Source organism: Ambystoma mexicanum, chromosome 14, assembly GCF_040938575.1.
Source record: "Ambystoma mexicanum isolate Mex_15411 chromosome 14, UKY_AmexF1_1, whole genome shotgun sequence".
NCBI classification, from domain to species: Eukaryota; Metazoa; Chordata; class Amphibia; order Caudata; family Ambystomatidae; genus Ambystoma; species Ambystoma mexicanum.
In genome coordinates this window covers 523,882,972-523,908,011 of record NC_090940.1, presented here as the reverse complement: position 1 = coordinate 523,908,011, position 25,040 = coordinate 523,882,972, and the positions used below count along the sequence as shown (strand labels likewise).

The 25,040-nt window shown below is 47.2% G+C and overlaps 1 long non-coding RNA gene across 1 annotated transcript in view; it reads left to right on the top strand.

Annotated features, from left to right (window-relative positions):
- Positions 1–2,714: 2,714 nt before the first annotated feature.
- The window catches only part of LOC138526924 (uncharacterized), a 617,101-nt gene continuing 594,775 nt past the window's right edge, over positions 2,715–25,040 (top strand). Inside the window, exon 1 of the long non-coding RNA XR_011283777.1 lies at positions 2,715–2,865. This is a non-coding gene — a long non-coding RNA (uncharacterized lncRNA). The remainder of the gene's footprint in view (positions 2,866–25,040) is intronic.

Sequence of the window (25,040 nt, the reverse complement as noted above, 5' to 3'; positions counted from 1 at the left end):
CATTTTGTCAAAATGGTCTCCATCTTTTTTTCACCATTTTCTGTTTGTGAGGTCTTTCATGGCTTTTACTCTGTGCTTTGAGACAGGTTTTAGCCCTCTGTTTGTCTTGCCTTTGGCGGGCTTCAGCCCTGAAGCCTGCCCCTGGCTCCAGTGTGTGTCAAAGGACAGAATATGAGGGAGGGTCCCAAAACTCCCCTGTCCTTTGTCTCTAGGAATGCCTGAATGAAACTAGTCCTGATTGACTGGCTGTCTGTCCACTTGCTGTGTGATTGACAACCTTGGCTGTGCAAAAATGGGAGAAACCTGCATAAAATTAGACGGTTTTTGAACTAAAGGCAGAGTTGGCCACTGGAAGAACATCCAAAGAAGAAACCGTGAACAAAGCTTGCTGCAACCTCCTGGACCTTTAATTGCCCAGTGCAGCCCTGCTGCTGTGCTGACCTCCTTTTCCACCTCGGTAGAAAAGATCCTCAGGAACGACTTCTCCACTAGGGCTAGTGGGACGAACTAACCCTGAGACGAACTCCACTTGGCTCCCCTCCCGACTTGTTATGTCTCTCTGTTGCTGCAGAAGCCCAATACCTGGGGTCGAGGAACCAACACTGAGTGCAACATCTGCTGTGGAACAAATCCGGCTAAAAGCTCCAGGAGCCTCCTAATAACCCTCCAGAAGCAGGACGTCCCTCACCAGAGTGCAGGACTGAGGGAGCATGGAGAGTCCAACCGGTGTCCAACGATCCGCATCAGTGCTGTTTGCTAAGCGCTGAAACCGCGAAGTGCCGCTGAAAAGAAAAGAGCCCATAGTTGCCGACGACCTTCCTGAGTACTGCTGCAGGAGCACTCCAGGCCCCCTCCCTCTTGTCCCTACGACTGAGGCTCAGGAACCAGGGTCTGCTTGGCTGTCGCAAGACGGAATCCATCTGGACCACATTGTCCTCTAACCAGAGGTGCTGTCGGGTTTGGGGGTACTTACCTTCTTGCCTTAAGTCGTGCCGACTTGCACCTAATTACTGATTTTTCTGAACTCTAACTTTGTGCAAAACTTTTCTCCAAGAAGTGCATCAGATCCATAGACTGTGCTCAAATGACTTTGGCTGTCCTGGCTCCCTAAAGGCACTCTTCTTAAATCCATTGACTTTGATATTGCTTGTCCCTCATATGTTGTGGCTGGTTAACACGGTTACTGCTGGGAAAGGCTGATCTAGACTTCATTGGAGGATTCAGTTGTCCTCACAGTTTCTGAGAATCTATCTGTTCTAACCTTTTTGTTTCCCTTAACCGCTCCTTTCTGCAACTCCGAATCTGCAAAGTATGCTAGTGTGATATATAATATAATGCAAGGAGAAGTGTATGAAGCATATCGAAAGATTATTCACTGGCTTGTTTGATTCTGAAATATTATTTAAAAGAGAATTTGTATTGTTACAATCTCTTGCCTTTTTTAAGTATGCTTATTTAAAACTGACATATATATATATATAACCAGTGCTGGTCATTGGGCCGGCTCTTGGCGGGTCCGAGATCCGGCACCAGATATGGAGCCGGATCTCAGGATCCGGCCTGAGTCAGCCGCCCAAAACCATGAACCGTGCTGGAACAGTAAAAAAAACAAAAAATATATATACAAAATAAAAAGAAAAGCGCACGCGACAGCAGCATTGCCTTTTACCGATGCTTTGGCACTGGTGTGTCAAGCAAAATGCTGCCGTCGCGGGCGTTTTTTGTTTTTTTTGTTTACGTATTCCAGCAGTGCTGGATGTCCACTACCAGCCCCGCCCCCTCTCGACCACGCCCCCTCAGGCACCGCACCCCCTCAACTCCTCCCCCACTCCAGCCCTTGTGTTGTGGGATACCCCACCACATTTTTTCCATTTCCACCACTTTATATAACTGAAACCTTGAGTGTTATTTGGCTACTTGTATTTACTGATTTGTACAGCTGTACATCTCACATTTACCTCTCTTGAGACAGGCCTGGCTGCTCAGTCACACTACCAACGTGTGTAGTACAGATCTATAACCAAAAGGTGGGTTACCTAATACCAAGCTGCTAAGTCTTGTGTAGTCTCACACCATGTGACTACCCCAATTCTTATCTAACTGGTACCTCTGGCTTACCCTTAACTGCCCCTTGGAGGGTGACTTACCACTACTTTTGTGAATAGTATAGCCCTCTTATGCCCCTCCACAATAAAACCAAAGTTTGTATTTGTGACGTTCCCCACAACTCCTGTTGCTTTTTCTATACATTTGGTATTCGCAGCTGTGGCACATGCAGGCCGTGTTTATGAACGTTATAATGAACAGGGCGCCCACCCAACGGAGATGCGATTGTGTTGTGACTTTGTACCACGAGATAAAATTTAAAATGTATCCCATAAAATGTGGGCATATTCGCTTTTACACTTGTCTCGCGCTCAACAGCCGCGCGGCAAAAAAAAGAGCGCTGCGTAGGAAGAGCCTGGCCTTGGCTGTGCGGTCCTGTCAGCTGTGTCCGCCGCGCCTCCCCCTCACCCGCCGAGCTCGAGGCTCTTTGCCGAGTCATCTCCCACCTTCCGCAGAGCGATGCTTTGGCTCGCGGCCCTCCTTTCTCGTCTGCCGCAGCGGCGCGCGCTCTGTCCTCGCCTGAACCCGGCGCGGCTGCCAAGGATTCAGAGTATGTGTGTGCTTACGAGAGAGAGAGCGAGCGAGCGAGCGAGCGCGCGCGAGAACCAGCTGGCCTCCTGAGGCACGGCGAAAAGCTGCGGATTGAGACAGGCAGACTCAGACACATTCACACCCACACAAACAAACACGCACACGTGACAGTGACCACACGACAGGCAGGTCACCAGCTGGGGGCAGGTGTCCTGTTCCGCTGAACAGGTAAGGAAAATATGACAACCTCATAAAAAAAGAAAAGCAATTGTCAAGTGTTTTGTGCGCGGCGGCGCTGGGGGGCGGGGGGCGGGGAAGGCGCTGCGCTGTTTATCTCTGTGAGGAAAGTTCTGGAGGAAAAAATCCCTCACATCGCATTGGCAGTTTGACCGAACGGGAGAAACAACGGCTTTAGGTAATCGGAAGGGGGGTTGCTGTGACGCCACCCTCAACTCCACGCCCCACCCCCAACCACAGTTCACAAATCAGACGAGGCATTCTGTAGCTATGACGTCAGGGGATGAATCGGGATGATGGGGGTGTATTTGGGGTCGGGGGGCTGATGGCTCCCTTTTTGGTCAGCTTAGTGGTCGCTGTCGGCGCACTGGACAGGAACCATCTAAAACATACCCCCAAAGATCAATAAAACACTAAACACACTCACATGCATGATATAGACGACACAGGTCCAGCCACCCTACTGCCACCCGAGGGACCCAGAGTATGACAGCGAAGTGCGCAGCAGCCGGACCTCGCGTGAGGGAGGAGTTATACACCGACTGCTCACTGCCACTCGTGTATTGAACAATTATCATATGTGTCACCTCAGATGTTAAGTATCTTAGAAGGCAACCTTTTGGAACTCCTTAAAATGGAGGATAATTTGTTCTTTGGCTTGCAAGCAGCAAATTAAAGGGGGAACGTAAAAGAAAATATGAAAAACAGTTCCTAAATTAGGAGAGTTTGCGTGTATGAGTCATATTTTAGCGTACGGTTAACGCGAACAAGCTGTTGGTATAATTTACTGGTATGGAAATGGCCAGCACTTCATTTAACTTTTTGGGAGAGGAAGTCATAAAGTTTCTCGACCTCCCCCAAAAGCCTAAACAAACTCGTAATTCATTAAATTATCTTAACATGTTGAGATAACACGGCTTTCATGACCACTACATCCTTCCTTCCATTTTTCAAGTCAGAGACTGAAATGTAATTAGAACCGCGATCCCAATTTGGGCAAAGGGATTAACTCATGGAGACGTCCAGTGTTTAAAAAAAATGACCACCAAAAGTTTAAAATATTACTTCGAATGCTTGAAATCTGTCATTCAAATCAACGAAGATCTCTATGAATATTTTGGTAGGATTTGATTGCTGAAAAAGTTCAAAAAGTCCTCAAATGAAGCATTCAAATGTCCCAATACCAAAATGAAGATTCAATAGGAAAACGACCCCTTTTTATAACAGGAGATATATGGTTAAAGGCAGGTCATGTGGTAAACTCTGCACTTTTATGGTAGAAACATGTATGTCATGTCAGTGTGTTTTCTCTAGTGCCCCAAAGCATTAAATCCATCGAAATGATGGAAAATGGCCCTCAAAACGATAAAACATCTCCCTTTTTGAGGATTATTCTCGGTTTGTTGGGTACACGTTAAAAAGCATTCCCCAACACGGCAGGAGTCATGCAGACCACAAAATTCAATGATTTTCTTCCGTGCTCTTCATTAGGAACTCCAAATGCCCGGCCATCGCAAGTATATCAAGCCCACACTCCTAAATTGTAAATGTTACTTTTCTGGAAATCTGCATAATGTGGCATTTTGTGGTAGGTATATAGCTAGCTTAAGACAGCACTGTTCTTTATAACTACTCCCAGAATAAACACACTATTACTTTCAGTCAAACTAGTGAAGCTCTCCTTGCTTTCCACATATGAAGACTGTAATCTTTTTAGGCCCCCGATTCTGGTCAAGTCACACTCGATTGGTGACCCTTTCAATTCATTTAATCCAGCCGCCTGTTATAGACCAGCCAGGAAAGGACAATTCCAGCCAGTGGAAAAGAAAAGCAAACTGGTTCTATGTTTACAGGTCAAGAGACCAGTTCTGATGGCCACCCAGTCCCTTATTCTGGCAGACATCTACCCTTACCATCGTTAGTGATGTGGTGATGAATGCAGAAGAATTTAAAGGTTACCAAAGGATGCAATCAATGTCTCCGTGCTTACCCCAGACATTTCAAAAGATAGATTTTGAAAAGTGTATATTAAAGGACCATTTCTGTCTGAAGTAATTCCACCTCTGAGCCAAATGAGGGAATCCTGGATTTAAATGTGAATTGGAGGAAAATTAATATTTGAAAAGCAAAGCATCCATAGTAACCCATTAACTGGTGTTCATCAAAAGGCAGGCACATTGTCTTACCATCGGAAATCTGTTCAGGTAATTTTGGAACTGGTGGTGCCACTATCAAGACGAAATTAATACCAAGTCAAGAGTTTAGAGTGCTGATCAGTATTTCCAGAGAGATTGGTGATTAAGAGTACTGATTCCATCAGTCAGATGGTTAATGCTACTTATGCCAAGTTGACCTGATAAAATGAGTCTTAGTCCGGTGTCTACACCCTGATTGTTTTAAGGGGAAGATATACATTCTTGATCCAGCAAACTATTCCAAACTAAATGTGGATAAACTTGCAGAACTCTATAATAAAACACTTGAATCTGCAGTAGATATCATCGCTCCTATCAAACTCACTAAAGCTAAACCAACAGTCCACTTGAACAAATGGTTCACCCCAGAGCTTAAAATCCTGCGGAACGCCAAACGAGCGGCAGAAGCAACTTGGAGAAAATCACCCAACCAGGCCAACAAAACACTATTCACGTTAGCGGCCACTATCTACAAAACCTCGATCCTCAGGGCCAAGAAAGAGACCTATGATAACAGAATTGAGAACGCCAAATCTAGAACAAAAGAGCTCTTCACCATCCTCAGGGAACTGAAGTCCCCCTGCCCACCCTCAGAAACCTGCGTGAAAGATGCAGACTAGTGTGAGCGGATCCAAAAAGCCCTGGCAGACAAAATCGCCGTGCTACAATCGAAAATTGAAATGAAAAAGCTCAGCCTCGCCAAAAAAGCAAACGCTCCTCTACCACCCACCTCTAAAATTCCATCTTGCCCCCCCTTCTCTTTCACCCCGATATCCACAAAAGATGTGGAAGGCATCATCAAAGGCCTCAAGCCATCCAGATGCCAAGGGGACTCTTGCCCAGTTCCCATCATCCAGGAAGGCGCCAGCGACTTGGCCCGCTTCATAACAACCCTAATCAATGCATCCTTCAAAACAAGCTCAGTCCCGAGCAGTCTCAAGGAGGCCTGGGTCATGGCCCTGCTAAAAAAACCTAACCTAGACCCTAACATCCCAACCAACTACAGGTCAGTTACTACTATCCCTTACATCCTAAAGATTTTAGACAGAGTGGCCTACCTGCAAATCCAGAATAATTTTGAAGAGAACAACCTCCTGGGCCTTAAACCGTCTGGTTCAGACCAAAGCATGGAACAGAGACAGCCATCCTGGACTTAAAAATCCAGATGGACGAGGCAAAGGATAAGGGCAACCTAGCCATTCTCCTGCTGCTTGACCTCTCGGCAGCCTTTGACCTCGTCGACCATCAAATCCTCACGGAACATTTGACGGCCTCAGCTGCCAGGTGTCCGCCTGGGTCCAATCCTTCCTAGCCGACCAAACCACCCGGGTTTTTTCACCAGGGGCTTCAGCCCACCCCATCCCCATCCTCTGTGCCGTACCACAAGGGTTGTGCGTCTCGCCGACCTTATACAATATCTTCACAAAGCTATTGCTCGACTGCCTTGATAACCTGGGTGTCACATACACCAGCTATGCTGATGATACCCAGGTTCTCATCACCCTATGAGGCTGCTACGAAGAGGATGTCATACGGATCAACAACCTCTACCTGGAGATCCAAGCCTGGATGGCAGAACATGGCTTATGCCTCGACGACGAGAAAACTGAGCTCCCAACTACGGGTAACTAAACTGGACCCCCGTTACACGTCTATCAACATAGACGGTAACCAAATCACTAGAGCCAAAGAAATGAAAACCCTAGGGGTCTATCTAGATTCCACACTCTCACTCAAAAAACAGGCGAACGCTACAGCCTCCTCCACAGCTTACACAAATAAGCTCATTAATGCCTGCAAACCCTTCCTTTCACCTTTCAGCTGCATTACACTAGCCAGAGCACTAGTGCTCTCAAAAATTGACTACTGTAATACCCTCTTTCTTGGCACATAAGAACGTAACTTAAACAAACTGCAGGTCCTGCAGAACAATGCCCTCAGAGCGGCTCTGAGCATCCCGAGGCACTCACACATTTCCAGCCTCAGACAAGATGCCCATTGGCTCCCGGTACGAGACAGAATCACCCTTTGATCCCTTGTCATTGTCCACAAATGACTATCTAACGAAGCCCCCACATATCTGGCAGTCAAGTTCAACAAACACACCTCAACCAGAACAGTGTACTCTCACTGTCTTTCCATCCTTACATTCTTACTAAAAAAAGCAGGCGGCTCCAGCTTCCCAGTCCTAGCCGCCAAACAATGCAATGCTATACCACTGAACCTTAAAGCAGAACCCTCCTTCTGGACCTTCAGAGCAAAAGCGAAGGCCTGGCTCTCCAACAAGAACGCCACCTCTGTCTGACGTACCAAGTAATGTACTCTTATCCTGCGTCTGCCTACCGACCACCATGTAACCCGGTCATCTGCACTTATTGTCATTATCTTGTATGTCTATATTCTGCCTGTATGTATTTAATCTGCTGTAACCGCCTCTAAGTCTCCGGCGCCCAGTTACCTCAAGGTTCGGCGCGCGGTATAAATAAAGAAACTAAACTAAACTAAACTTAAAAAAAAAAATTTGAGTTATATGTTACCAAACCAGAAACGGTTTTCCCAAACACTCATCAGTTTTCAATATTGGCAAAACATATTTAGATTCTCACATCGGATATGATGCATGTATAAGCAATATAAATCCCCTGGATAAACAATCACCTAACTTTTTTCTTTCTTCAACATTTATATCTTTTGTGCTTTCACATGTTTGTAGAATGAAGATTACATGTAAGTAATTAGAATATTTTGACACTTAGACGAAAATCAAAATGCACCCTAAAGGAAAGTGAGTTTTTAAAAGGCATCCTTACAATGTTAGGCATCTGATCTAAGCAGAGGAGCTATTTTGCTGAAAAAGATGTGGGATATGAAAGGGGCGAGACAGATGAAGAAAGGGGCTGGTTGAAGGAAGAGAGTCAGACATAGAATGGAGAATTCCACACAGGAAATTGTAGAATAAAGTGTTTAAAGTAGTGCATTTTCAGGTCAAGGTCTTTCTGTTGCCAGTGGTTGTATTAGACATACAATAATCTTTGGTATAATAAGACAGCTCAGTGGGTTGAGCACCTCATGCAGCGATTGTATATAACATGCAGGCCCCGGGTATGGGCGTCAGCCGTAGATAACATGAGGATCTGGCAGTGGAGGACAGTGTGTGCAGCTGGCAGTGTTGTGCCTTGCGAAGAGTTGGCACTGGCTCACTGATAAGTGGTGTAAGGAGCTGTCACTAGTGGAAGTATGTGGTGCCTCCACTCGTGGACAGTAGGAGGAGCTGGTAGTCGGACAGTATGAAGAGCTGCAGTCTTGTGTGAGAAGCTAGAACGCTATAGCAATTTATTGTACCGCACATGGAAACATTTCCATTACAAACACTTAAAAAGGTCAACCATATAGACAAAAATATTTTTTTCGTCACACTCTTAAGTTGTAAGAACACTAATATTATACAGAAAATATAAAAGTGTCTCACGTGCTCCTGTGAGCAACAGAACTAGTACATCATGCCATCACTAATAATGCATTGTCTTGTGTACTACTATTACCAGCAATCCTGAGACTAGCCTATCTGACTGGTAAAAGAAAAGGGGTAAATGGATAGCTGAGTTTGACGCGCCCTCGTCTTCGACTTTCTCACACCAGAATTCCCTCAATATGCAGCAGTCATTATCTAACCTGGTGCCCTGTCCGCAGGCCTCCTTCAGTTCTTGGGCCCTTTGACACTTGCAGCTTTCTGAAGTTCCCACAATGGATCCTTGACTTGTTCAGACAAATGAACCTTCAATAATGAATATCTTCCCTTTAAATTGGTGGCACAAAGTACCCCTGGAGGTGGCAATTATTATTAGATACACAACGGAGCGTTTTACCGACGTCTACAACAGTACAGATGCACAAAGGAGCACTTTTCAGAAATAACAACAGAAGAGATATACAGCAGGGGGTAGGATACAGAGGGCCACAGAGGAGGGGTACACCTTTCCCCTCCCCATCCCAACATATTGGGACGAAAAAAACCTTTAGCCCTTTCACACCGTGTTCAACATTCCCCCCCCCCTCCCCAACCCCTGTGTTCTCCATGCATGTCTTTGTTCTGGCTAGTCATTTACAGCTTCTCTCACGGCTTGCTCAGTGGGGATGCATATTCAACCTTACCAGGGGATACCAGGTTGAAGGGAGGTGCATGCAGACTGTGCAGGTTATCAAGTTTAACAGTTTGAGAGAATGAAGCATTTTTATGATTGCAACTTGAAGTGTAATAATGCTTCATTTAAAAATGCTAAGTACTGAAACATTAGGCGACAATCTGCTGTGCCACCAAAGTTGAAGGGTACATACTCCCGCCCCCCTTAAATTGCACCAAGAGTCTAAGTTCTAGGGTCCTAATGAGTCATACAACTATTTGGGTTGGGGCTTAAGAAGTTTCTTAAGGTGACATAACTCAGACATGCATGGGGTGGTGCCCTATTAACTGTTGGATCTGCATTTATAATGCTTTATTATAAATCTTGGAGGAATCAAGTTTTATGTTAATGTGATGAGGAATCGTGCATTCCTTGGAGGGGTCAATTGGGAGTCTATTTTCGTTTCGTTTTAACACTAAGCAGGATCCATCTATATTTTAGCACAAGAAGTAACCAAGCGTTACTCTAATTTGAGGGGTACTAACCCTTTTTTTTTACATAAAGGTAGACAAAGCTTCACTTTAAAAAAGTTGAAAGAGGAAGCTTTACTTGAAAAGTGGAGAGACCAGGAAGAAAGACTAAAATGCTGTGTTAAAAAAGAGTGATAAAGTGCTACTGTAATACGCAGGACCAAATGCAGACTTTACATTAACACAAAAAAGGACCGAATTTTACTTTAACATGATTATGGGTACCGGGGCCAGACTACGTAGCTTGAGTCCCGAATATCAGCATTTTATGGTCACATACTGTAAGATCAACACTCAAGTGAAGATCAAGACCCTGGGGGTCTATCTGGATCAGATTTGAGTCTGAAGCCCCAGGTGAATAGCATAGTCCCTAGGTCAGTCTACTACATCAAATTACTGACGACTCTTTGTCCATTCGTGTCAAAGTTAAATTGCATTAACATGGCACTGGTGAATATCGGCTCAAAGATGGATTATTGTAGTAGCTTCTTGATAAGCCTCAACAAGGGTGATATAGCTAAACTTTGGGTAATCCAGAATAGCATGGTAAGAGTGGTAGAAGGATTGACCAGGAGAGATCATGTCTCTCATGCGAGAAAGAAATTACACTGGCTGCCTATGGAAGCGAGAATCTCGAACCAATTACTCACAATAACACACACATGCCTATCAGGTTAGTACCCAGCATATCTGGCAGAGTCTAACCAAAAAGGGCCGTCCAGAGAGCACTGAGATATATTAACGAGTGTGCTCTCTGTGCCCAGAATCAAATAAATCGCAGTGGGGAGATGTGCCTTCTTTGCAGAATCCATAGAAAACGTAGAAAAAAACCTGAATGGTAGAAAATGCTGAATACGGCAGTGAAAAAAATAATGGAGGCAGCAGCACTCTTCCGTGGGTAAGGGGGATGGTGGGAGTGGGTTGCAAGAAATGTCCGGGGGAGACAAAGCTGAAAGTTATTTTCTTTAGAAATTAACATCAGTTTTTTTCTCCCTAGGACATTTCGTATTCAATGTAATCATGGACAACCCTTCTTTGCGGCAGCACCCAGGGCATGAAATGCCCTGCCAGCAGTTGAGAAGTATGGAATCCATGCCTTCAAACGCAACTTGAAGACATTGGGCCCGATTCATGGAAAAGTGTGCACCCTTCAAACAGTGTGTGGGGTCCACCGCACGCAGGCCTGCATCTCGGGGACCCTGCACAGAGTCCCCCGTAACTCTTGGCGACAACCATACTACATGCGTATGATACTTCGTAACTCGGGTAAAACTTTGAGAATTGCGTGCAAACCCCCGTAAACCATTCCTGCACCCCGCTACACTGCGTACACACACGGAACCCCGGTTGAGTGCACGCACCCCTTAATTCAACATGCAAACCCACCTCCGCGCTGTGATTCCTATGTGCAAGTGCCTTTACACCTGCCTTTGGCTGACGTAGAGATCGAGGGATTTGCATAGCCATTTCTCTGCAGAGAGGCTGCGCGGGTGGTTCCATGAATACATGTTATTTGTCGCAATAGTGGGCATGCGAGGGACTGCCTGCGGGATGTCCCTCGTAACACCCACTTTCACATGTTCTTCCACATTTTCTGTGTTCCGCCCCCTTCCTACACCTTTGCGCAAGCCATGCCCCCTACGCTCTGCTTAGTATCTCGCACAAGGCGCTCAACTTCTCTCAGAGACGTGTGGAGCCTCCCCGAACTCCACGCAAGTCCTGGAAAAGTACAGTTCATTCGACTCCATAAACCGACGAACAGGATTTTTCACGCAGTTTGGCATGCAAGTTCCCTATTTCCTGTGCAAGTAATTCCATCAATCGGGCCCTTTACGTCTTGTTAGGAATAGGTTGTGTTTTGTCTATACCCTTTCTGGGATAGCACCCTTATGACTTTGCGCCCGCCGGCGCTTTATAAATAAATGTAATTAAACTAAATGAGATGGAACAAGGCCTCACTTTGGATCTACGTGCTTTCTGTCAAGCAGCCCTCACCAATCCTTCCGAGCCCCCCACCAAAATGAATGGATTCTTTTGGTGCTTGAACATGCAAGATTCCACAGAAATCGATTGGTTTTCAGACTGTCCAGCTAATGTGAAAGCTAAAAAAGTAAAAAATGTAGTATTTCACACATTTTCATTCATATCAAAAACAAATGTATCAAATTCTGATATTTGATTCTCACCGAGCTTTTGTTCCAAACCAAAAAAATCATTTAAGTCAAAGAACCACCTCTGTAAGAACTTGTTTTCAATCATGTGGCACGATACGGACCTAAGCAATGGAATTCTGTCATTATAGAATCCACAGTTCCATTTTTTTTCATTATGCATACACCCCACCAAATTTGCTGATTTGTACTGCAATATTTCCTTTTTCAGGTTGCAAAATATTGAAATGAATTCCACTATGCGCATCCACCTCGATCTCTCACAGGATCTAATGAACACAGCCTGCTTACGGATGTCAGGTTATATTTTCTCAGTGTGGATGGCTATGTATTGCAGTACTCTTATAGCCCACTCTGAAGTAAGGCATCACTCTGAACTAAAATCACTTACTGTGAACTAAAATAAAGCCCAGCATGACATGACACATAAAAACTGTTACTAACACCTTTTTTGGCATCAAGGTGCAATGCGTTTTCACTTTTGCTGTGCTAGTTTGACCACTCAATTGCATTAACTTCTGCTACCAACAACCTTACATTAAAAATGTAATCATTGAGACCACTAGGGGGCGCAGACAGCAATGATATGAAATGATATGATAGTTTATTTATATAGCGCCTGTACACAATGTGTTTCAAAGCGCTTCAAGGCAAGGAAGGGAACAAGGGAAAATACAACAACATTCTTACAGGCCATGACCAGTAAGGATGGGAAGTTAACTATCGTACTCGGCCTGACGACATTTCAGATAGTGCAAGTGCTAAAACATAGATAAGGAAGGGAGGGGGAGAGTGGGAAGGAAATGGAAACAGACAGGCGACTACCGTACTAGGCCTGACGACATTTCTGGTAGAGCCGGAAGAAAACAAAAGGTGAGGGAGAGGGGTGCAGAAAGGGAGGGGAGGAACAAAACAAGTGACTATAGTGCTAGGCCTGACAATGTTTCAGATAGTGCTGGAGGGAGGGGGGGGCAAAAGTAAGGGGATAGGGAGCGACAGACGAGGTTTCTATCATAGTAGGTCCAGGGACAATTCTGATAGAGTAAGTGCATAGAAGAAATTAAGGGGAGGAGGGGAGGAGATGGGAAAAGGGATAGGGGAGGGGAGGAGAGAACAGAGAGTAAGCAATCAAAAAGAGTGGAGAAGCAAGAGAGGAGAGCGAATACAATTGCAGAAGTCAGTAGTAACACATAATGTTGCAAGCCAGGATACAAGATGAAGATGGAACAGCATGATTCAGGGCCACAATGAGTACAAGATGCAAAGGAAGTCCAGCATGAGAGTTGAAAAAAGGTGACGCACCGTGAATCAATGAAGTCCATATAAGTAAAATCCAGCATTGGCCACAAGACGGTGATGGTGAAACCAGAATGTATCAGGACTGACTCCTGTGTGCAGGAAGGGGGGGTGCACAAGGGAACAACACGGGGGGACCAGAAAGGGTGGGGATGGCCTGTTGGGACAGAGGGTGTAAACACATGTTGGTGCATGCTTACCTGCTGGCTGCCTAACGCACTGCTTTGGGCCTCGTGGGATAATAAGAGATGATTTAGAGCAATACCTGAATGAGAAATGAAGCATTAAAACCAACTACGTGTATCGAAATTGTGGGGGATCAAGTAGCTGTCGATCCGGGCGCCGTAAACTCAGCAGAAGACCGAGAACCGGTGATCGGCCCATCCCCCAACAGGCCCCCGGAAATGGCAGAAGGCAAAGCAACCAAGAGCGCCGGGCTGCGATGTGCCCAGTGGATTAGCAACCGGAGCCATTAGCTGCTCTCCGAATCTGCAAACGTACCCGTTACTGGGGAGCAAGAGTCAGCGAGCGACAGGAGCCCGCTGCGCTGAAGGAGAAAGCGGCGACTCCGGGAGGGAGAACTACCGTAGCGGAGGCGAAAAGCGGACCTTGAAAGGGACACGGAAGGAGTCTTCCATCCAGAGAGAGCTCCGCGTAGGACAGAAGAGACCCAGTCACCGAGTCGATGAGCCCGCCCAGCGGGGTACGGACACGAGAAGCACGGCGCCCTGAGGATACCTAGTGAGAGGGATCAGACAAATGAACGGCAAGCCGCAGAGCCCACAGGGGAAGGAAGCCAAGTGGGAATACGGATACCAGGAATGGGCAGACATAACTAAGTGCGGTAAGGAGTGATGCCAATGAAACTGAAGGGCTGAGATCCTGTGAAAAGACCACCTAACATTACTTAACATTATAAGCACAGTGCATTGGTTCCTCGGATCAGGCTAGCGGACCCCAACAAGGCTTCGCTCCCGAGGAGAGAGTACGGCACAAGCTGTGGAGCAAGGGGTAGTGCAAAGGGAGCAGAGGGTCCCCCAGGGTGTGGGGACAACGGATCATGGGGCCCAAGCACCAGAATGGACCACATATGAGAGAGGCCCGGATATAGCACAGAGGGAGAAAAGTGACACACACTGCGCCAACCCACAGTCAAGGCCACACCCGTGCGGGAGGCAGTGGCGTGGAGAAGAAGCACAAGACACGGGGGCGGAACCCGGGAACCCCCAAAGGGGCCAGATAAACTGAGACTGCAAGACGAGGGGCAACAGGGAGCTTCAGACTTTCGATCCAGGCACTCCAGACACGTTGGGAATCCACGTGGCTAGCGGGGAGTGAGCCTGATTGGTAAAGGTGGGGAGAGGCTGAGGTGCACAACAAACCACACCAGAGAATTTCCCAGCGGGTTGACGCAGGTCCCCGATCTAGCAGAACATACTGGCTCCCTAGCACCCAACAGGCGCGATACCTAACGGCCAGTAGGGCCACAGCCCCTCCCGAGGCGCACACGTACATTGAAGCTGAACATAGAAACATCCAGAAAGGAGGGGGAGCCTGCTCCGAGGAAGTAGGGTTGCCTGGGACTGACGAAGAGACCCCTAAGTTCTGGGTGAAACTCTGTGATAATAGCGGCCCAGGAGGAGGTGAAATACAGAGGGGGCTCCCAGGCAGAGGGGGCCATTGATAGACTACAGCACTACAGAAGAGTGTACCAAGAGGAACAGGAGTCAGCACAGTGCGACAAGTCAAGGATGGCAACGGCAGCCACCAAGGAAGACATTGCGGGGATTACGGCTGAAATTAAGGCACTCCGGTCAGACATCCAGACCTCAATCACTGAAATATGAGGGAAAGTGGACCGAATAGAAGGAAAGGTGGAGAACCTCAAGAACAATCAGCTGAATTTTGAACTCTTGGAGCCAGAATGACCAACATTGAACTGAGGGATGAGGAAATGACATGCAAGATGGATGATATGGAAAACAGGGAGAGGATGTCTAACCTGCGAATTCTGGGACTTGCGGAGCAGGACGGTGAGACTCCACAGCAGGTGGAAAGGAAAGTACAGGAAATAATAGACCTCCTCTTTGAGGACGAGGGGGGAAAAGAGGTGACAATTGAAAGAGCCCACAGAGGGGGCAGAGCTTTCAGAGGAGGCCCGCATTCGATTGTGGTCAAATTCCTGAAGTACAAAGAGAAATCAGAAATCCTCATCAGGGCTAAGCAGAGGCAGGTCCTTGAATTCCAAGGCTCCAAACTAAAAATATTTCAGGACCTTTCGGGTTTCACACTGGCGAGGAGAAGGGTGTGTCCGCCCCTCATGATATGGCTCACGAAGGAGGCAATTCACTAAAAATGGGGCTTTCCCTTCGACCTAACATTTGAACATAAAGGGGAGGACTACAGGGTCACCACACCAGAGGAAGCCAAACAAGTCCTAAACAGTCTAATGGACCAGGCGAACGCCAGAGGTCCGGCGGGCCCACACGTGGCCCCTCCTTCCCAGCCGGAGGAGCAAGAAAGTATGTCCTGCAAGCAAAGAAGGGCCAAAATGGGAAGGAATTATTTCAAACCGAATCCCGTTTTCCAATGAAACCGCCATGAGAAGGTATGGGACATGGGAATACGAAAGACATTGATACTCGGACTCCCGAAACACTACGCAATCACATAGGGGCATAAACACGTCTAGATGTGGTAATGATTAAGGGTATGATAACTGACACACCACAGCGATTTGGGGGTTGAACCCGGGTGGCCCTCGATTTTAGGAGGGCGTCCCACACCAAAGGACCTGAGCCCACCGTTTTGGCTGGTCCCCATTATGGGGTTAGTTACTGTTATAGTTTCGGGGTGGGGGAAGGGGGAATCAAACGGGACAGGAAATCTAAAGGCGAGATGGGGAGGACAGGAAGGCGTCATTATCAGCGGGGGAGCTGTGAGCTCTACCGACGGGTATGGGATCCAATGTAGAGGTAACAGGGCACACAAAGGCACAGTTGAGGAGGCTGGGGTTAAGGGTTGGGACACTTAACGTGAAGGGGCTCAATTCGCCCACCAAGACGTCCCTTCTGGTAAGGGAATTCGAGAGGGCAGAATTAGATATCCTCTTTATACAGGAGACCAGACTTAAGGCGGAGAAGAAAGACCTTTGAGGGGGAGAACGGTGAGACAGACATTTTGGGCTTCTGGGGAACGAAATAAGGATGAAGTGGGAGTCCTCCTAAGTAAACGGCTCAGGTTTGAGAACCTGGCAATTAAGCCTTCTCTGGAAGGCCAACGTCTAGTAATCCGGGGCGAATGGAACGCTGCATGCATCGCTCTAATAGCCGTATATATGCCGAATCAAGAGCAAGGTACATTCAGTGAGATGGCACTGGCTTCACTCAGGGGCAAGGGAGAATACTTGGTAATGGTGGTAGGAGATTTCAACACCTCGACAGATACCCAACTGGATAGGCAGCAGGCAAGGGTAACGAGCAGAAGTGCCCCTAAGGAGGAGGCCAGTAGATTTGTGGCTACTTTAGAGAAGGAGGGTTTGATACATGTATGGAAGTCTTGCAACCCGGGAAAATTGGGTTACACCTTTAGATGAGAGGTCCACGATACTTTCACAAGGATTGATTATCTGCTAATTGACAGGGAGAGCGAATACAGGGTACAGGACTGTATAATACGTCCAGAAGCATGGTCTGACCACAATATGGTTATTACGACCCTGCAATTGGAGGGAATGGGTCGTAGAGAAGCCAGGTGGAGATGGAATGACTCTATGGCGGGACCAATTGTATGAACAGGAGCTGCGATCTGTAATAGAGGAGTTCTTCCAAATCAACGACAATGGAACGGTGGATGGTAATATGGTGTGGGAGGTGGCTAAGGTGGTGTGGAGGGGGCCATATCATGAGGGAAGGGGTGAGACGCATGAGAGGGCGTAAACGTCTTGAAGAAAAACTTAGGGGGCAAATCGCTGAGCTAGAAGGGAGATTACATGCCCACAGGTGTGCAAGGTGGATCATCTTGCTACCATCAAGAGTAAACGGGAGGATCTGAGAGCCATGGGGAAAGGAGAGGTCGTTAGAAAGCTGAAGTTCTTGAAGCAGACCTTCTATGAAAAGGGGGACAAGGCGGGCAGAATGTTAGCCGCCATGCTTAGGGCCCAGAGAGCGGACAGATCAGTAGAAGAGATCCAAACAGATGAGGGGGCGAATGTGCGATCAGCCACAGAGATAGCGGAACAATTTGCAGACTTTTACGGGGTCCTCTACACCACCGAGGGGATCAGGGCTAGTAAAGAGATGGAGTACTATGTAGAGGCAGCGGGCTTGATGAGTCTCAAAGATGCAGAGCGTGCGCACCTAGAGGCGGACATCACCCCAGAGGAGTTTGAAGTGGCAGTAAAGAGGCTGCTGCCAGGAGGCACCCTGGGGGAGGATGGATTTACCATGGGCTTCTACAAGCAGTTTTCAGGCATCCTTTCCCCTCATATAGCAGCTCTGTTCAACCACATAAGAGAGTCAGGCCACGCTCCGCCATCATTTTCATCATCACACATTGTAGTGATTCCAAAAGCAGGAAGGGACCCCACGATTTGTAAATCATACAGACCAATATCGCTCCTAAACACAGACACAAAAGTATATACTAGAGTTCTACCTACCCGCTTGGAAGACATTATGCCTCGCTTGGTACATCATGATCAGGTGGGCTTCATAAAGGAGAGACAGGGAGCAGATGCAATGAGGAAGACCCTGGACATAATAGAGCACACCGGAGGACTCGACGAAGACCATGCACACCTCAGCATGGACTCCGAAAAAGCCTTTGACAGAGTGGAGTGGGAATTTGTCTGGGCCGTGCTGAGGAACATGGGTTTCGGAGAGACTCTCATAAGAGGGATACGGGCCCTGTATAGAAATCCAATGGGAAGGGTGGTTGTCAACAACTGAATCTCCAGGGAGATACTCCTGACCAGGGGAACTGGGCAGGGGTGTCCTCTCTCACCCTTTCTATACGTTCTTTCTATTGAACCACTTGGCAACAATATCAGGAGAGAGAGGTCAATCGGAGGCATAACCATAGGAGAGACGGAGTACAAATTGGCAATGTTTGCTGATGATATTCTTCTGTATCTAGCAAGCCCACAGTCTGATGTACCCAAAATCCTGCAAATGATCTGAGAATTTGGCCATTGCGATGGGCTAAAAGTGAATGCGAACAAGTCCACCCTCTTCCGTTACAAAGCTCTGCAACATCAGGTCCAGGGAGTCACGACCATGTGCGGTATCCCAATTGTGTACCAATCCCTTAGACCTGGGGGTGAACATCGCAAGGTCCATGGACAGACTTTATGAATCTAACGTACCCCCCTCGCTCACGGAAATAGCTGAAGACCTGGAGAAATGGGCCAAACTGGTTATCTCATGGCTAGGTCATTTGAACGCGATTAAAATGGTGGTGCTCCCCAAGCTGCTATATCAATACCAAATGTTGCCCATCGTGATCCCGGGTTCCCACTTCAGGGAAATAAAGGTAATGGTCCTCAAGTTCCTGTGGCAGGGCAAGAAACAGAGGATAGCATACTCCACATTGACTCAACCAAAAGAAATGGGTGGCACGGGACTCCTGGACATCTATCCTTACTACCGTGCAGCGCAGCTCAGGGCCACAATCCCGCACCTACGTGGAGATAAACCAAAACAGTGGGTGGCCATTTAAAAACTACAGATTGAGGCTGGTGACCCAAGGAGAATGGCTATGGGCCCCAAGGAAAGTTTTCCCGAAAAGTCTTATTAAGCATTTTGCCACAGGGTCTCTATTGCGTCTGTGGTGGAACAGGGGCGAAATGAAGGGTCTCACAACCTGGCCATCCCCCATGAGCTGCATCTGGGACTTGCCGATTCGAAACAGCATCATAGATCCGCAAAGGTTTCAGGGATGGTATGAAGTAGGCCTCGAAAGAGTGGGCCAGTTCACAAAGCCAGAGGATTGCATGAAGATCCAGGATCTGGATACGGGCCTCCAAATAGGGTCCTTAGAGGTGTTGAAATTTCTCCAGCTAAAAGGAACCCTAAACGCAGCAAAATGGAAGGAGAAACTGGTGAGAGAGCTGACCCCCGTTAAGAAAATCATGAGTGAGTCAGCCTGTGCTAAAAGACTCATTTCGCACCAATATGCTGCAATCCTCAACACAAGAGGGCCCAACACAGAAGGACTGCGGAAAAGATGGGAAAAAGACATGGGCCCGATGATGACGGACGCCATGTGGACCAGGATGTGCACATCAGCTCATAAAACGTCAATCTCGGCACAGTACAATCTCCATGGTCTAAAACTAGTACACAGGTGGCAGTTCGACCCCCTGAGACTCTCAAAGATGGATGCCCAGACAAGTCCCATGTGCTGGAGAGGCTGTGGAAATCATGCCGACTACTGGCATATGTGGTGGGCCTGTCCCAAGTCACAAGCATACTGGAAGGAGGTCCTGGCATGGATCAGGAAGATAGAGGGGATTCCCCGGGCCTTGGATCCGGGACTGGTCCTTTTTGGCCTGGAGCAACAGGGCGAGTGTTTGAAGAGATTTCCCCACATGACCCACTTCTTGCTGCTCGCTGCTAGGACCTGCATCACTATGGGCTGAAAGGCGCCGGCCCTCCCGTCGGAAGAAGCCTGCGCAAGTAAAGCCATGGACCTTTACGAAAGGAAAAACATCACTGGCCTCCTACATGGCATTTCACCTGGCATGGAAATGGAATGGGCTCCATTCCTGGAAGCCTATAGAGAACTGGTTCCTAGTCGCCCGCTAGCTGATGTCCAATGTCCTCACACGATGGACATTGATTATTATTATTATTAATGCTCAATAAAAACAAAATTAAAAAAACAAGAAAATGTAATCGGTGTAGCGGAGCTGTGTGCTGAGGTGTGTGGCAGTCCCAGAGCTAAGCTGTCCACATCGTTGTGCTACAGGAAGTAGCATTTCTTTCTCATCCTACCGCGGAGCGGTGTAGCGGAGCTGTGTGCTGAGGTGTGTGGCAGTCCCAGAGCTAAGCTGTCCACATCGTTGTGCTACAGGAAGTAGCATTTCTTTCTCATCCTACCGCGGAGCGGTGTAGCGGAGCTGTGTGCTGAGGTGTGTGGCAGTCCCAGAGCTAAGCTGTCCACATCGTTGTGCTACAGGAAGTAGCATTTCTTTCTCATCCTACCGCGAAGCGGTGTAGCGGAGTTGTGTGCTGAGGTGTGTGGCAGTCCCAGAGCTAAGCTGTCCACATCGTTGTGCTACAGGAAGTAGCATTTCTTTCTCATCCTACCGCGGAGCGGTGTAGCGGAGCTGTGTGCCTAGGTGTGTGGCAGTCTGCCGCAGTCCGCAGCAAACCCGCAGCAAGCGCATTCTTATGGAGCCGGAGGTTCGTCCGTCAAACCCCGACAAGGAGGGGAGAAGGAGACTACAAACTACGACGGCATCTACCGTACCCATCGACTCAGACGCCGCAACACGCAGGAGAAGTAAGTCAACCTCCTTAGCGAAAGGTCTGGGGGGGGATGCATTCCATCAGGGACTACCTCTCCCCTAATGCCAACCAGGCCGTGTCTCGCGCCAAACCTGCGCCATTGCTATCGAAGGGGGAGAAAGACTTACTTGCCCGATTAGAGACACTCGACACACTCGAGTCGGTAGCAATTTCAACTCTACCAACCCTAGCTGGCCGGGCTCACCCCCCGGCAACAGCGCAGTCCCAGGACCTACAGGACCTACAGCCCCACAACGTGCAAGATCGTGGAATGGGGGGGCAACAGTCCCCAGGGCAAAGGCACCCAGAACTATCACAGGAACAGGGGCCCTGGGTGGCACGAATAGACACTTCCCCACTCACTGTTGCAAATCAAAAAGACGTCTTATGCCCCGGAGTAGGAGAAGGGGGGGGTAACTTCACCCAACCCAATAACCTCTGACACGACCTTGGGCGCAATTAACACCATACGTATCCAAGCGATGTGCCATGAGGATCCACAAAGAAGTACTAACAGCCCCAAATTGGTGGACAATGCTAACACCGCTGATTTTACCGAGATACAAACCGAACAAGAAGGTTTGCTAAATCCTCAAAATATAGAAAAAGACTTGGAATCTGAAAAAGAGGATCTCGATAGTGACATCGCAACGGAAGAAGAGTCGGAGGGCTCCAATAAAGAAACTGACGCGGAATATGAAAAAACAACTGGAGGAACAGGGAAAACAAAAGAGAGATCTAAAGCGAACACCACTTCTAACCCAGGTCTCCAAAACCAGAAAAAAAGGGGAGATGAGAAACAAACTAAGCTGACCCTACAGGGGCAACTGACAGCAAGGAAAGAGTGCAAAAAACCAGGAAGACGGCCACGAGGCCACTACAATCCATCTTCGTCCCACCTATTCAAAGCTTTTCTGACTCAGCAAGCGAAAAGAAAACCGAGTATAGAGACCGAGATCTCGGATGCAGAAATGCTCGAAATTGCCGCTGACTCTCATCCAGCGCACAAACAAGGAAGGACGGAGCCGGACATAAGGCCAATAGACAAGACCGAACTTGCGGAACAATCTCAACTTCACAGGGCCCTTCCTGTAAGAAAAGTAGCCGGTCCGGAATTTGACAATCTAACTCTAACAACTACCCCAAAGAACCAAGTCAGGATCACTAGTGTCCCAAACATTACCAGTTTGGACGACGCACACTGCATAAGTCCGCCAGACAGTCAAACCGCGACCACTGAAGAAATTATAATCCAAGATGAAGAACGGGAGGAGGAAGTTAGTGAAGTGAAATCCCCGAACAAATCAATGGACGTAATACGGATGGATTCCCTATACAAAGAAGACAGATGGGCATGGTCTAAGTCCCATCTAACAAAGATCCAAGAAAAGGACTACCCAAAAGCAAAACAAGTGCGGCAGGATTTGGATATTAAATTCACGGAGCGTGACAAGAGGCCTCTTAGAAAAGGGCGAACTCCGGATACTCCGATGGGGGTCAGTGGATTAAATCCCACACCGGATCTCTGTACTTCACCAAAAAGAGTTGACAAGTTGCTCACTCCACCAAAAAAGAGACGCCTTAGTGAAATCGCAGCATCATTACAAAACGACTCGCCAAATAAGAAACCGGACATGATTGCGAATATGGCAGCTATGACGGTAGTGTTAGCTCCCTTTTGCAAACTATATGAAGCAATCAAAGAAAATGTCCAAAATAACACAGCAATTCTATCGAAAGTGATGGATAAACTCACCCTCATAGAGACTCGCCTCCTGCCGACAAATCAAAAAATATCCAATTTGAGTAATACCTCAGACACTAAATCGAACGCAAGACCACCATCAAGCGAACCCGCATCTACCTTGTTCCCAAAAAAAGGAACCAACCTAGGAGCTGCACAAGACGTTGAGATCCTAAAAATATATTGGGAGAAAAAAATGGAAGCCCTAGAAAGAAAGATCGAAAAGCTTGAAATGTTAAACAAACATCCTAAGACTCCATCACCGACTACGGTGGCAGCCCCGGATCAAAGGGAAGATCTCCCCAAAAACCACGATCCCATTACGTTGGTCTTAAACTCAAAAAATCAGAAACAAGGGACCAATGGAGCTAAGTCAGTAAATGCGCTGATACCTGATAAAGAGCGGAGATCTATGAAACCTAACCCACAAAAGACCGGAACACTAATACCGACTTCGGGTGAAAGGATCACCGACTCGCCGACAAAAAGACTCACTAAACTACAACAAGAGACCAACAACCGAAATTCCACACTGGGCCCCTCAAGATCGCTGAAATCAGTTGAAGAGTTCCTACAATGTCCAGAGGTAATGAACCTCTCTACCTACTCGGAGGATAGCATAAATATAATATCGGAATCACCGATAAAAGAGGTCCAAACAAAGTTACGATCAATCAAGCCAGATACCTTCTGTCGCAATGTGAAAGCGACGCAGGGGGGTCTCAACAAAACTGAGTCCAGACTATCCCCTGAGACCCAGGTCCAAAGAACAAATGAACCAATGACATATAGTCGGGCGCTTAGATTACGATCCAGCCCACAGACTTCGAGAAAGAGTAAAGAGGACACGCAGACAACTCCAAATCGACAAATTGATTACGATGAACTTAATGTCCGGGAAAACACGTCTACAAAACCAAGAAAGACGATTCGAGTTTTTAAACTGGAACAAATTCGACCAGAGAGATATTCAGTCACCTTAAACAGACCGACAATACTACAAATCATAAAGAAAGTCAAAACGCTCAAAAGAATTACTACGGAGGATCTGATATTAGTGGAACCCTACCACAAGGATAAAAAAGCAAAAGCCTTTATTCACCTAAAAGCAGAGACCGTCACATACATTCACGAATCTGCATACCAGGATCTGCATCAAATGGGGTTTCACCTGTGGGAAATAAAAAGCAGCGCCTACAACCTAGACATCGAGGAGGGCAAGAGACAAACACAAAACTGTCACTATCACTTCAGATCCCGAGTGACAAACCAACATTGGGCTCAGAGAACTCTCTGCCCCCAAAGCTCTCGAGAACATCCTGAGTATCGAACATTTTTAGATAGAGAGCGAAGAGATCAATCACCTATGATAGAAAGAACCAAGACTCACCTAACAAGTCATAAGAGTATACAAGATTATATGGCGCACTCCGGACAATCTAAAAGAAGGTTAAAAGAACAAGAGGCTTCCACCACGCTGCGTAGTAATCATAACAAGAATTCCTCGGGGGAGGACATATACATCTCCCATACCCCCCAAGAAAAAGGAGAGCTAGAAACGCAAAGAATGGGACCGTGGAATTGGATCTCCTCAAGATGGACTAAAAAACAAACAAAATAGCAATCATCAAAGGTGGTGGTTTGCGATAAAGATTCTACAAACGACCACCCAATAGCGACCTCTTTATCTTTAGCCTCCTGGAATACGAGAGGCCATAGGCACTTAACAAGGGTAGGAGATGTCAATCTGAATCAATTTGACATACTATGTCTGCAAGAAACATGGCTCTCTACACAACCAAGTTTGGACGGTTATGCGGTTGCAATTTCCCCGGCAGTAAAAGGCCTATTCGGCCGACCGTCATCTGGCTTGCTAACTGCCATAAAATCCAGCTCAGGCTTAACAGAACCCAAAATTTGGAAAAAATCATATGAAATGCTCGTAACGCTGACTTCTCACACCAATAGAAAGGTCAAGACGGAAAACGTTTTTCAAAAGACTTTAGCAATATTCAACTGCTACTGGAATCCCCAAAGAATGTCCATTAAAATTTTCTGCGACAACATGACTACGGCGATGGATCACCTCTATGCAGAATTCGACAAAATTGAAATTATAATCTGTGGCGACTTCAATGCCAAATGCATCCTACTATCAAACGACCAAGTTTGCCCAAATTCGCCCCGAGAGCGGGAAGATGCCGCCTCCAAAAGAGGTAAGGCATGGAACAAGGTTATGGCATTGCGACACATTCAAAACGTGGCGACGCTCTTTCCCTCACAAAACAACATGCCAACATGGGAACGCTTGGGCTCTCAAGCAACGTTAGACCACATTTTTGTGTCGCCCGGCCTCGTCCAAGACCTAAAAAGTTTCCAAGTTCAGAAAACGGTGAACAGTGACCATAACCTACTGAGAGCGGACTGGGTCGTTCCCAAGACAAAACCTAAAACATATGACTGGGGTTCGGAAGTCAACACTCAACAAACTCGGCTCAGATTGACGGAACGTGACATCGACAAAATTAAAAATTCCTGGGAGAATAAATAAAACAAAATCGGCAATAAAGATTCTGAAGAACGACCTAACTACTTGCC